This window comes from Sorex araneus, chromosome 1, assembly GCF_027595985.1.
Source record: "Sorex araneus isolate mSorAra2 chromosome 1, mSorAra2.pri, whole genome shotgun sequence".
Lineage (NCBI taxonomy): Eukaryota > Metazoa > Chordata > Mammalia > Eulipotyphla > Soricidae > Sorex > Sorex araneus.
In genome coordinates, this window is record NC_073302.1 from 184764998 (window position 1) to 184779685 (window position 14688).

The 14688-nt window shown below is 47.8% G+C and overlaps 1 non-coding gene across 1 annotated transcript; it reads left to right on the forward strand.

Annotated features, from left to right (window-relative positions):
- Window positions 1-12829: 12829 nt before the first annotated feature.
- Window positions 12830-12936, forward strand: LOC129401326 (U6 spliceosomal RNA). Its single transcript, XR_008628257.1, has one exon. It is a non-coding gene; the product is annotated as a U6 spliceosomal RNA (small nuclear RNA).
- Window positions 12937-14688: the final 1752 nt, after the last annotated feature.

The window sequence follows — 14688 nt, forward strand, 5'->3', positions numbered from 1 at the left end:
CGACGTGCACCGCCCCCCGCGCCCGCCCCCCGCGCGCCCGGGCGGTGGCCGCCGCTGGAAGGCCTCGGGAGCGCGCACACGCGCACCCCGCGCCAACCGACACGCGCGCGCGCACCCCTCCAACCGAAACACGCGCGCACCCCACTCCTGAGGAGACGCGGCCCCCGCCCCCCCGCCCTCCAAGGGAGACACACGCCCCACTCCGGCTGAAAGACGCAGGATGACGCACCCGCAGAGCCTGCTCCGAATGAACAGGCACCCCAGTCCAACTGAAACACACCCCCAACTGAAAAACACGTGGCCAGACACACCCCACTCCAACCGAAACGCGGGATCACACGCACGCCACTCCACCTGAATCAGCATGCACGCACACCCCACTCCAAATGAACCGCACTCCACGCCCAAGGAAGCACGTGACCACGCAGCACACTGTAAAGGAAGCACATGTCCACGCAAACACCCTTACACGGCCCCGCTCTAAAGGAGCAGACATCCCACTCCAGATGAAACACACCCTACTCCAACTAAAAAGTACACCCTACTCCAACTGAAAAATACACCCTACTCCAAGTGAGGCATCTTGCACAGTCCACTCCAAATGAAAACACGTGCTCTAGCTGAAACACACACTGTTCATCCACTCCACAAGAAACACACCATTCCAACTGAACTACCCTTCCAGGGAAACACAGGTGCTGGCACACATGCACGCGCGCGCACACACACACACACACACACACACACACACACACACCCCAACACCTAAGTCCTTGAACTCATAGGCCTGGCCTCACTTGGGCTTCCACAGTTAAGTGATTTTGTGGCGCTTACCGTATGTGTCTCTGCTGAAAGTTATCCACACTGAGCTGTAGCAATGAAGACACAGTTTTCTAAGTTTACAATCTTTGAAAACCGCTAGATATCTAGTAAGGGGTGGATGTGTGAAAGAACATTCAGATTATGATTGGATTAGCTGCTCTTGAATCTGCCAGCTTGATCTTTTCCATTCTTGTAAGGAATAATTTCCTTTGAGGGACCAGAGATACAGCAGCTGATAAGGAACTTGTCTTGCTCGGGGCTGAACTAGTTCGACCCCCAGCAGCACAGACAATCCCCACCCCACCCCACCACGGCACCACCAGGAGTGACCCTGAGTGGGCTGCGTGTGATCCAAATTCCTCAAAAGAAACAATTTTCAGGATGGACTGATATTACAGTGGGTACTTGTCTTGCATGTGACCAACCTGGGTTCCATCCTGGCAACCCATACAGTCTCTCCAGCCCATCAGGAGTGACACCAGAGTGCAGAGCCAGGAGGCAGCCCTGAGCAAGCTGGGTGTGGTCCAAACACAAGAACGAAAACATCTATTTGATCAAGCTTTTCTATTCTCAATTCATCCTATCCATCCTGCCAAACCAATCAATACAGTAATAAAATTAATAAGAGTATTAGCTGCTTCTGTTTACCCCACTTTGTGTCAGGCCTTCTCATCTACATTTCCAGGTTATATCTCTCAGCAATTCCGTGAAGGAACAAAACAGCAGAAAGTTTCACTTCCTCATTATTAAGGGGTGTAACATGTTGGGGACTGAGCTGATTTTGAACCTAGGCAACAGAATATCAGAGCTGTCTTATAAAGGGTGCTAATTTATGTATTGTCTCAATCCAAGAGAATTTCTCCTTGTTTTTAACAAGACGCTATATCTGAGCACAACAGGCATCAAGTTGGAATAGAGACATACAACCTGGAATAAATCTAGCTTCAGACATGTCTCAGAGCCAATACAGCCCCAGCTAATGTGAAGGCAGAGACAAGCCACACTGGGCCTGTCCTCAGGCAGGACACACTGATTCCTCTGTGTCCTGAAGTAAGTAGGGTAAGGTAGAGGGAGACAAAAACTTTTGACATTCTCGAAAGAACAAATTTAGAAAACAAATTCTTTTATTTCAACTTTCCAAGTATGCAGCTTCTCAAATGCAGAATTTAGCATATTATAGTATGCATTAAATGAATAAATAAACAAACTTGGAGAATATCAGTTCTTAAAACAGCACACTGAGTTATTTCAATTTGCATCTGCTTGACACGATCATGTTCTAACTAATGGTCATTCTCTTAAAAACCACCCCCCACAACAATGATTATTCAGAAACTTAGTTTCAAGCCAGAGCAATAGTGCAGCAAATCGGGCATTTGCCTTGCCATGTCGAGTTCAACTCCCCAACACCCCAAACAGTCCCCAAGCCCGCCAGAGTGATCTCTGAATGCAGAACCAGAAGGAAGCCCTGAGCACAGCCGGTTGTCACCCAAACGACCAAAACCAAAACCAAACAAAAGATATTGAAGAAACTTGGTTTCATTTAGTATCCTTGAACAATCTCATAAAAAGTAGCTCTTGTACTTGCCCTTTGCTCTGAGTACCTGGCACTGTTCACTCCACAAAAGCAATAAACGTCTGCTTTGCCCTTGAGTTGATGGGGGCTCTGGGCCAGGCCTGTGATGGAGCATGGTGCCCCCCCCACCTACGGGCTGAGCTTCGAGCTCCACGCCCCGCCCTGACGCCTCACCCCTTCAGAACTGCCTTCAATTCTTGGTGGGTCTCTGATAATGAACCAATTGAGCAAGCAACTCGTGACTGATAAGAGCTTTATGTGTGGTCCCTCCGTGATGAGCCTATGACATCTGAGGCTGAATTCAAATTGGAGGTGACTCCCTAGACTGCAAGGCGGTGCTCAGGAGGTGTTGGAGGTGAAAATGATGCAAAAGTCTCCTCACGAGCTCTCATCTGTTCTATGAACATAGGTCCACCTATAGAGAAAAAGGAATGTTTCTAAAAATGAGGCGTCAAAATAGAATAAACATGATCTAAAAGGTCTCCAAGTCTCAGGACCGCCACATTCCATCTGCAATGCCCCCGGTAGCAATCTTTGTGGCAAGCTGTGCTTCCTCCCCACGGAATCATTTTAAAAGGTGGTGAGGAGGAATTTTATGTGGATTTTTTTTTTTAGGTCAAAAGCCTGCTTGAGAGAGCTGGGCAGAAAAACCTGGTTACAGCACAGAGGCTATAATAAAGCAAATGCCTGGCGCTGGAGCAATAGAACAGTGGGTAGGGCAATTGCCTCGCACACGGCCCACCTGGGTCCTATCCCCCGGCACCCTATATGGTCCCCAACGCTTGACCTGGAGGGATCTCTTAAGTGCAGAATAAGGAGTAAGCCCTGAGCACTGCCAAGTGTGGCTCGAAACACCCAAAGCAAACAAACAGCAAGTGTGCAAGGAATCCAGCTTCTTTCTATAAACCCATTTGGGTCCAGCAAAGAGGTGCTAACAAGGGAAAGGAGCTGCCAAAACACATCAGCAGAGACCAGGACCGACATAGACGGCAGGGGGTGGGGGTGGGGCGTCATGAAAGAGCTCAAAATCAAAGGGCGAGGGTGATGCCCCTGGAAATCAGCAAGCACTGGTCGGGGGGTGGCGAGGCCCAGCGAGGGGAAGCAGCTTGGGAAAGGCGCAGGGGATGGGACCGGGAGCCAAGAAACTGGGAGACGCCGAGACCCTCCCCTCCTGCCTCCTGGCCTGGCCAGACCCAGCCGCCAGCTGTCTCTGCCTGCGGGGTCAGCCCTGGACAGCAGAGCGGAGATAGGACAGAGAGAGAGGCTTGGGGAGATGGACCCAGCCTTTCTTCGGCTTGGCTGTGTGGAGTGTCCCCTGCGCCTGTCTGGTGGGTCGTGCCCCGCGCCCCAGTGCCCCGCGCCCCTGGGGTTGCCAGGCCTGGGTGCGCAGGGAAGGCCGGCCTCGGCGAGGCTTGGGGTGTCTTTTCCCAGAGCCGCCGGGTCCAGCCACTGGCTGCGGCACACAGCGAGTCCCTGGATGGGCATGCGGCGCTCCTGCACGGGGCGCCTCCCACTGCAGGCCCGTCAGACTCTGCGGGGACCAGGCCCGGGCCGAGCATCAGCAGGTCACTGGTCTTTTTTAGGGTCCCGGAGCTTTCCCATCACTCCGAGCTGGGAGCCACTGCCTCCAGGTACACTTCGCTCTCTTCTTTCCTACTCCGGAGAGTCACTGCCGTTGTGGTTTTGGGGGGAGGTCCATACCCACCAGAGCTCTCGGGTCACTGGTGTCAGGGCTCTGGGGACCCACGCAGGGATGTGGATCAAACCCAGTCAGCCCCCACTCGCTGTCCTATCTCTCTGGCCCTGAGCCCAGCCTCTGTCTCTGCCAAGGAACGCATCTCTCTTGGAGGCGAAGGCATTTAGCAAGGACACGCAGAGAAATGATCTTTCACAACCCTGTTGTGTATTGCCGCATTATGACCCAAGCTCATCCGAGAGAACAAAGTGGTAAGTACAGGATAAGAGAAAAATCCTTGACGTCTCCAAATAGTATCAAGCCTGAAAAGTAAGAGAAGATGAGTACAGGGCTGGAGGAGGAGGAGGAGGAAAGAGAGCAAGAGTGGGGAAAAAAAGGAGGAAGAAGAGGAGAAAGGCCCTCTCTTTCTTCTTGTCCCTTCTCACCCCTTTTCTCTGCCTCTCTCTTTCTTCCCCTCTCCCACTCTCTCTGCCCTTCCCTTCCTCTTCCTCCCCTCCCCCACTCATTGCTCCTCTTTCTCCATCTCCTTCATCAGTTCCTTTGCTTAGGACCTGTCCACTCCCCTAAATCAGTGCCGGTAATGTTGGGATATTCTCTGTAACTGAGAAGATCGAGCTGGGCCTGCTAGCTCAGGCTAGCCCAGCTTTTATTTGGCTTTTGAGCAGTGTTTGGTTAATTTTCAGGACTGTTGCAGACTTCCAAATAATTTCTAAGTGGACAGAAGCCATATTGGGAGTGTGTATGCTGAGCAATTTGGAACTATTATAAATGGGACTTCCTACCAACCTGGAGGCTTCTGGCCCCAACCTCCAGAAAATTAATTTCTCAACATACAATTTGCTAAGGACAAAGGGTCTCTGAGGAGAGACCCTTGGTCAGGAACTGAGGTCTGTGTTTCCAGAACTATATTTCATAGGACAAATGCAACTTAATCCCATAGTTCACATAGAAAAATCCACCCTTCAATTATGTAAGTCTCAAGAGGAGAGAGAAGAGAAGAAATACAAAATGGAGTGAGCACCCATGGAGAAACTGTCTCTCAGCTCCTGCTCTGACAGTAGATCGCCATGTAGTTGACCAAAACTTTCCTGGTTTAGAATTTCAAATGTGGGGGGCTGGAGCAATAGCACAGCGGGCAGGGCATTTGCCTTGCACACAGCCGACCTGGGTTCAATTCCCAGCATCCCATATGGTCCCCTGAGCACCGCCAGAAGTAATTCCTGAGTGCATGAGCCAGGAGTAACCCCTGTGCAACACCGGATGTGACCCAAAAAGCAAAAAAAAAAAAAAATTTCAAATGTGCCTCACAGTACCTAGACTTGAAAATTCAAAAGTGAGCACCTGGGCTTTGCTGAATGAAGTTTTAGTCTTCTTGAGTCTTCGGGTCCTCGTCCGTAAATGAAGAGAAGAGAGAGAGGTTTCTTCTAGAGTTCTTATAGAGCCAGAGGCGAATGGTGGGGCTCCTTTCAAATAAACTGAAAACTAAGACAGCCATGAGAAGCTGATCTGTTGGACAGAGCTCAGGGAGTCGTGAACACGGGACCCATGGTTTAAATCCCAGACTCAGATCACGCATCTCCGCAGTCTCCGCAGGACTAAGAGAGACATCCCCACTGCAGCAGCAGAGCTGGGTGAGTTTTGGGCTTTAGGACAAACACTACTGACCCCTCTCCCTCCAGAGGGAAGGGAAACCGCTAAAGGCAGCAGGATGCTCACTCTTAGTCTTTCCTAGGGAGGATGAGGAGGATGAAGGAGAGCTACCAAGAGGGGAGGGGGAGTTTCCTCCTCTGGAATTGAAATGTGGGGAGTAATAAAGCAGGAGTTCAATCCCTAGCAAGCTCTGTGCTCCCCAGAACACTGCCAGGTGTGATCCCTGAGCACAGAACCAGGAGAAAGCCATGAGCACCACTGGATATGGTCCCCAAACAAAGAAAGATTCTCACCTGCTCCTTGCAACAGCCTGTAGTTTTTAGTCCCTCTTGGGATCCTTCAAGTTCTGACTTCCAGGAAAGCTATTATCTGCCTTTCTCATGCTAGAGCCCAGAGAGCAAAGCCAGGCTGACTCAAGGAACTCCTGTACTTGGGCATCACATATGCTCTTCCTGTGATCCTCTGAAGATGCTGTAATCTGGGAAAGCAGGACCTGGAATGCCAGACAACTGGTGTCCACATTCATAAAACTTCATTCCACTTGGTTGATGAGAAATTTGGAGATTCCTCTCCATGGAGCCTTAACACATCTAGCCACATACAGGTCCCAGCGTCTCCTCCGTGAAGCCACTGAAATGAAGGCATCATAATTAACTGTTCTCTATCACAGTGGATTCTGATCCCTTACCAAAAAGTTGTCCACTACCAGTGAGAACATTAAATCTAGAGATTTAGTTGGCTTATCTTTTTATGTCTCTATTAAAGTAGAGGGGACTCCCCGCCAGGCTGTTTTCACTCCACTCCGGGCGCCCAGAGGAGAGCAGGTGAGAACCCTCCCTGCCCCGAGGGACCCAGCCTCAGCAGCCCACCTCCACTACCCAACACTGCCACACCGCAGGACGCTTTCCGGACACATTACAAGACACTTCCTACCCATTTTCCATAATTACCACACCATATTTGATGGAGTTCAGACAGTAGGCAACAAGTCATACAGTGGGCACCAGTAACGTCTCCAATGTGAGACTTGTTGTTACTGTTTCTGGCATATCAAATATGACATGGGGAACTTGCCAGGCTCTGCCATGTGGGCAGGATACTCTCAGTAGCTTGCCAGTCTCTCCAAGAGGGATGGAGAAATCAAACCCGGGTTGGCCGTGTGCAAGGCAAACGCCCCACCTGCTGTGCTATGGCTCCATTCCTATAAGACAAAATAAGGGGCTGGAGCCATAGCTCAGCAGGTAGGGCGTTTGCCTTGCACGCAGCCGACCCAGGTTCAACTCCCAGCATCCCATATAGTCCCCCCCGAGCACCGCCAGGAGTAATTCCTGAGTGCATGAGCCAGGAGTAACCCCTGATAACCCCTGTGCATTGCCGGTGTGACCCAAAAAGGAAAATAAAAAGACATAATAATACTTTTAATACTTTTCATCTAGGAAAGTATTAAAAAGTCACTTGTCTGGAGGGCTGGAGAGGTAGTACAGGGGGTAGGGCTCTAGCCTTGCACACTGTCAGGTGCGGCTCCAAACTAAAAAAAAACCAAAAATGTCACTTGCCTCTATCTGTTCCTTTCTTCTTTTTTCAGGAAACACAATTGGATTTTCTTTGGAGGAGCCATACCTTCCAATGCACAGGGGTTACTCCTGGCTCCACAGTCAGTAATTACTCCTGGCAGTGCTCAGGGGACCATAAAGGGCACCAGGATGGAACTCCAGGTGGGCCCCATGCAAGACAAGCGCCCTCTTGGCAGTACTCCAGCCCTAGGAAGCATTATTGCTTCAAAACATTACAGTGGAGAGAAAAGCCAGTGTGGAAATAACTTTGGTTAAGCCAGAAAGGTGCCATTAGAAATGAAATATTTTCCCCTTACCTTCTGCTGATTGTTATTCTGCATCACTGTAGCACTGTCATCCCTTTGCTCATCGATTTGCTTGAGCAAGCACCAGTAACGTCTCCATTGTGAGACTTGTTGTTACTGTTTTTGCCATATCAAATACACCATGGGGAGATTGCCAGGCTCTGCCGTGTGGGCGAGATACTCTCAGTATCTGATTGTTATTAAAAAAAAAAGTTGGGGTCTAGAGGGAACATCAATTACTTAGGCGCTGCTTTGCCTGCCAGAGGCCCAAGTTCTGATCATCAGCACCAGATTCCTGGGCACAGCCAGGTGTGACCCCAAACAGAACCAACACAACTGGTCCAGGGAGAGATGGCCCAGAGAAGTGGCCTGCAGAGTTGGTACGCAAAAGTCTGCAGCTCACTCCTGCTACGACATGGGTCTCCCCTCAGCCCACTCCCGGGGACCTCAGCACCACTTGGGGCTCCCTTGCCTCCCAGACCTAAAACTGATATTTGGAGAGCCTGGGCTCGCCCACGTGAGGCCCGGGGCTCCATTCTAGCACGTTATCTCTCTTTCAGTGACTCATTATAATACTAATTCTTTGTAAAGCAACCTCAGGCTTAAAAACATACTCTAGTATTTCCGATTAAAGCCGAAAGTCAATTTTCTTAGTTCCTTGTTTTTGTCTCTCAGATTTTAAAGCTTTAAGCAACTATTTTAAAAAATTGAATCACTGTGAGATAGAACACTACAAAACTGTTTGTGATTGGGTTTCAGTCATACAATGTTCCAACACCTATCCCTCCACCAGGTACAGTTCCCACCCCCACGTCCCCAGTTTCCCTCCCACCACCCCAACTTTAATTAATTTTTAAAAGACCCTTTTCCAGGCCAGAGAGATAGTATAGTGGGTCAGGTGCTTGCCTTGGATGCAGCTGATCTGGGTTTGATCCCTGGTGTCCCATATGGTCCCTGTGGGCTGCCCGGAGTTATACCTGAGTACAGAGCCAGGAGTAACCTCAGAGCATTGCCAGGTATGGCCTAGAAATAAAGCAATCAAAAATAAATAAATAAAAATAAAAGTCTTTCCCTGAACATAAAACATTAAATGCATTTTGTAGGTTTTGTTCTGTCTTGTTTTTGGAGGTCTCCCAGGCAGTGTTCAGGGGGTTGAGGGTTCCCCAGCAATATACTCACCTCTGCATGCCGATGGTTTTGCACAGGGCGTGCAGAGCCCGAGACTGACAGGGTGCTCAGCGCTTGCAGTCAAGGAACTGCCTGGGGTTCTTTGGCCAGTACCAGTGGTGCCCAGGAGCTCTGGGGTCATGCCTGAACATGCCTGAACACTTAATAATGCTCCAGAGTCTGTGCAGTACTACACACACACACACACACACACACACACATCCCTCTGGGAAAGCCCAGCAAGCTACCAAAAGTAGCCGGCCCACACGAGCAGAGCCTGGCAAGCTCCCTGTGGCGTATTTGATATGCCAAAACCAGTAATGATAGATCTCATCCCCCTGACCCTGAAGGAGCCTCCAATTATTGGGAAAGATGAGTAAGGAGAGGCTGCTAAAATCTCAGGACTGAGTGTAATAGAGACGTTACTGGTGCTCGCTCAAGTAAATCAACAAACAACGGGATGACAGTGATACAGTGAATTAAAAAAGAGAAGAGCTTTACCCAAAAGAGTGTTTCACACAATGTAAGAACATTGTGTTTGCATATCAATATTTACCAATCATTTTTCTCCTGGGAAAAGTGAAAATAAAATTTAGTCCTAAGGTCTGCCCACCCAACCAGCTCCAACTTCCCTCTACAACACTCAGGTCTTATTTCAGTCAAAGAAAATGTTAGCCAAGTCAACTCTAAAAAAAAACAAGGCACTAGGCTGGGCTTTGGCCCCAGACACTGAACCTCACCACCTCAAAAACCAAGAATTATTTGGAGAACTAAAAAAGTACTTCCAGCCAGCAGAAACAAGAACTGTGGTTAGTGCCATCAAGATATTACTTACCGGTCTATGAAATGGAAATACACATCAGATTCTGATTTATTGGAGTCCTATGATTTTCCTTCTGCTGCCACCTGGAAAAAAGTATGGTGGTTTTAGTGAATTCCCAGAGAGACTCTGAGAATAACTGTACGACACAGTCGCTGTGTATTGTGTTCTCTAACTATCTACTAAAATCACTGTAATAAAATAAGATATATAAGGACATTAATTGTAATACTTTATTAGAAACCCACTAATGGAGGGATCCTTCAGGTGCACTATCTTACACGATACATTTAAGGAAAGGCAACAGTGATGCTCACTCCTCAGTGTGTCTCTCTTGGGGGCTGGAGGAGGAGGAGGATGTAGGGAGATGCCAGGAGGTGTGGGGTTCCCTGGCTGGAATGGAAACATCAAAAGTGTTAAGGAAAAAGTCTACATCTCTCTCTGGGCCAGAACCACAATGAAATATTCTACGAATGTTCTTAAAATAGAGCTTTTAAGAGCTGGTATGAAGAAGCATCAGAATATAATTGAAAATAAAACTAAGATATCAGACCTTGTGTTTTGTGCCCTGTTGTGCAAAACTGTGATGACAGATTTGCTTTTGCCATGTTGAAACTGAAGTGTGGTGACTATGCTTCTGCGAAGATGTTGCTGACATTCTTTTCTGTATCCCAACCACAAAGTATCTTGAACACTAATTACGAAACAAATATGAGAAGGTTGTGTAGAGAAAAAGGTAGACAGGCTGGGGACATTGAAACCCTTCCCTCCCCCCACACAAAAAGACACAGTGGTACCAAGATCAAACACAGTTGGTTGCTTGAAAGATAAATGTCTTAGCCCCAATACTATCTCTCTTTCCCTCAAACAAATATTTGAAATATTGAGGCTATAGTGATAGTACTTGCTTGCACACAGTTGACCCAGGTACAGTCCCCTGTACCACAGATGGTCCCCTGAGCCCCACCAGGAGTGACCCCTGAACACACAGCCAGGAGTAAGCCCTAAACACCACTGAGTGTGGTCCTCAAACCAAAAAGTAAACAAAAATGAAATATTCTCCCCAGCACATGTGGGGAGTCTAGACTTCCACTCGTATGAGGAGGTAGATGTCCCAACATCTATAACCCGGGTGTTACTAGAGAAAAGGAGGAAGCAGCAGTCACCCTGCTGTGGGGGGTGTGGAGACCACGCAGATACCTGGACTCACCTGGCAGAAACAAGGCACCCCTCCCAGGTTCCACTGGGGAAGGCCAATGTAATGATCTGGGGAGCAGCAGTGAGTCTGTTCTGGGGTGGATGAGTGCTCCCAAGCAGTGCTCAGCATCCCAAGGAATTTTCCTGTCAATACTCAACGAACTGGGTTGGGTAAGTCAATGCTTAGCTGAGTGGTGCTGGGATGGGGTGCAGGGGTGGGGTGGGGGCTCTACCCAGTAGTGCTAGGGAGTGATCCGTACTGGAACTTGATCTCGAGTCTTGGCATGTGCAGAGTATGCAGAGCTGACCAGTGAGCGAGCTCCCTTGCCTGAGTCCCTTTAACCGTCTACTCCCGGCGGGCTCTGTAGGCGCTGCATTCTTCAGGAGAGCTGAAGGGTCCTGACCGCACTCCTAGCCCAGCAATCGTGGGGAACTTACCTACCTTGGTGCCAACAAAGGCTAAGTGGAGGCATAGGCATGTAACGTCCCCTGTGAGTAAGCAGACGGTTCTTCCTTGATGCCACTGACATCAAAGGAAACCAGCTGTATTGAGGGTTTTTTAAAAATCTACCAACACTGAGCTGATACAGATAACAGAATTCTGTGATGAGACTACCAGTGTGCCAGCATAAAAATGCTTCAATGAGCAATTACAAACAGCTTGAAAGGAACAAAAACACAGAAAATTTCAAAGAAAAAAATCTAAAATCTCAGCAAAAAAGGAAAAAAAGAAAAAAGTACTACTAGAGGAATGTAATAAAGATTTTAGAGCTATAAAACACAGTATTAGGTGGGCTGGAGAGATAGTACAGCAGGTAGGGCAGTTGCTTTGCAAGTGCTGACCCAGCATCCCAAATGGTTCCCTAAGCCTGCCAGAAGTGATCCCTGAGCACTAAGCCGGTATGAGTCCTGAGCACTGTCAACTATAGCCATAAATCTGTCACTGTCACTGTCATCCCGTTGTTCATCGATTTGCTCAAGAGGGCACCAGTAATGTCTCCATTGTGAAACTTCTAGTTACTGTTTTTGGCATATCGAATATGACACAGGTAGCTTGCCAGGCTCTACCTTGCGGGCGAGATACTCTCGGTAGCTTGCCAGGCTCTCTGAGAGGGTCAGAGGAATCAAACCCGGGTTGGCTGCATGCAAGGCAAACACCCTACCCACTGTGCTATTTCTCCAGCCCATAGCCATAAATAATAATAATAATTAAGTACAATATTAGGGCTAATCCATGGCTTAAAGGAGTGGAGCAAACACTCGGTCTGAAAGATCCTTGTTCAGTCTCTGTTCAGTCCCTGGCACCACACAGTCTTCTGAGCACTGCCAGAGAGCCCTGGGCAGCACACCAGGTCTGAGCACTGCAGTGCTGGGCCAAGCACTGCACTATTCACCCCACAGTGCTCTGGCCCTGAGTCTGCTCCCTGCACTGCTGAGTGAGGCTCCTACAAGGATGCAGGAGTGGAGGACTCAGTACAGGCACCACAGCATCGTGGGGTTGACAGGACAAGAATTGGTGAGTTGGAAGACAAAACACTAGAAATTACCAAGGCTAATTAACAGAGAAAAATGCACTGGTGAAAAAAATGTCAAGGACTGCAACAGAGTGTGAAAGATTTAATATTTATGTCATTATACTGGAATAAATGAATGTTGAAAGTAGAAGAGAGAGGGTAGGGCAGAGTACTTAAAGAAATTCTGGCTGAAATCGATCCAAATTTGGCAAAAGACACCTGCCTAGACGATTCCCCAAGGAAATAAACCAAAGAAACACTGAGACATACCAAACTCAAACTTCTGAAAACATAAAGCAGAGAACAAGTCTTGAAAGAAGAGAAAAAAATAATCATGAAAGCAGTAAGAAATAAAGGACACACTAGAACAGAAAAAGAATGCCAGTGGCTGCAGAACTTCCATCCAAAGGAGCAGAGCGCATCACCACAGGCCCTACAGACTATAAAAAATTCAACTCCACAAAGGCAGAGGGTATTATAATGTAATGCCTGAGCATCACTGGTATGGCCCAATACAAAACACATGGTCGTGCTTGCTTCTGCAGCACATATACTAAAATTGGAATGATACAGAGAAGATTAGCTTGGCCCCTGTGCAAAGATGACATGCAAATTCGTAAAGCGTTCCACATTTTCACTCGAACAGTGTATGACTGAAATGTAAACACGAAAGTTTGCAAATCTATAACTGTATCTCATGATGATTCATTAAAAAATAAAATTTAAAACAAAAAAGAAACATGGTCTAAGAACCGATTTTTATTTTTCATTGCATTTTGTTGGCCATTCATGCCAACTCTTAAAAAGCTTTATTTTGAAATACAAATATTTAATTTAATATAAATCTGTCACTGTCACTGTCATCCTGTTGCTCATCTATTTGCTCGAGTGGGCCCCAGTAATGTCTCCATTGTGAGACTTGTTGTTACTGTTTGTGGCATATCAAGTACGCCACGGGTAGCTTGCCAAGCTCTGCCATGCGGGAGGGAAACTCTCGGTAGCTTGCCGGGCTCTCGAGAGGGACAGAGGAACTGAACCCCAGTTAGCCATGTGCCGGACAACTGCCCTACCTGCTCTGCTATCGCTCCAGCCCTAAATATAAATCTAAATATAAATCTAGGTGTATTAAATATATCATCATCATCATCATCATCCCATTGATAGTCAATTTTCTCGAGTGATCTCAGTGGTCTCAGTAATGTCTCCATTCATCCTAGCCCTAAGATTTTAGCAGCCTCTCTTTACTTGTCCTTCCCAACGGTGCCGCAGTGGAGGCTCTTTCAGGGACAGGGGAATGAGACCCATCATTGTTACTGTATTTGGCATATCGAATACACCACAGGGAGCTTGCTAGGCACTGCTGTGCAGGCAGGAAACTCTCGGTAGCTTGCCAGGTTCTCCGAGAGGGAGAACTAGGCTATAAGATTTCACTTTGTTAAAGTACAGAAATTCAACCTTATTTGTCTTCACAGTAGGTCTGAATCTAGTGGGGTACTCCTAACAACAATAGTGAGGTTTGTGTTGAAATATTGAATGTAACCAAAGTAAACAGAATGTAAAATGAAACTTATCAGTTATAAGGTAGGGGGTGGAGGGGCGGGATGGGAGGTGTACTGTGTGGGGTTTTTTTTTTTTTTTTTGGTGGTGGTATATGGGCACTGGTGAAGGGATGGTTGTTTCAACATTGTATAACTGAGACCTAAGCCCGAAAGCATTGTAATCTTCCACACGGTGATTTAATAAAATAAATAAAAAAAAAAAAAGATTTCACTTTGTGGCCACGAGCTTCTGGGAGCTTGGTTTCATAGTCTCTGGATATTGGCTGTTGATGGGATTACACGGTGCCGGGGGCCAGTTTGTGGGTATGACTGCCTAGCTACTGGAAAATGGGGCATCTGGGCAGAAAAGGCCCAAACCCGATCCGTGCAGGCTTGGAGATCTCAGCCCCGGGTCCCACACACCTGGGTTCCTCTGCCAGTTCCTTCATGTGTGAAGCTCATCCGAACGTGTGGAGAAGGGCCTTAAGCATATATATGTGTCATTCATAGATGTAGAAGTGACTTCTCATTAGAAATTTTGTTAATAAATGGTGCATATATTATGATATATGTCATTAGACAGATAGATAGATATCAAATAGGTGTTGCCTGCTTGTTCCCAGGTGATAGTACCTGCCTAAATCCTGCACTCAGTCACCGTTGGCACTTGTGAAATACTACAAACAAGTCTGCACTCATGAATCTGACGACGTAGAAGAAATGAATCAGATCTTCAAAACTGCAAACTATGAGGCTTGGCAGAGAGCTCATGGCCAGGGCCACATGTCAAGGTGCACTGCTCGGCTGGCACTGGAACCCAAGTTTGAACCCCAGCACTACGTGCCCCCTG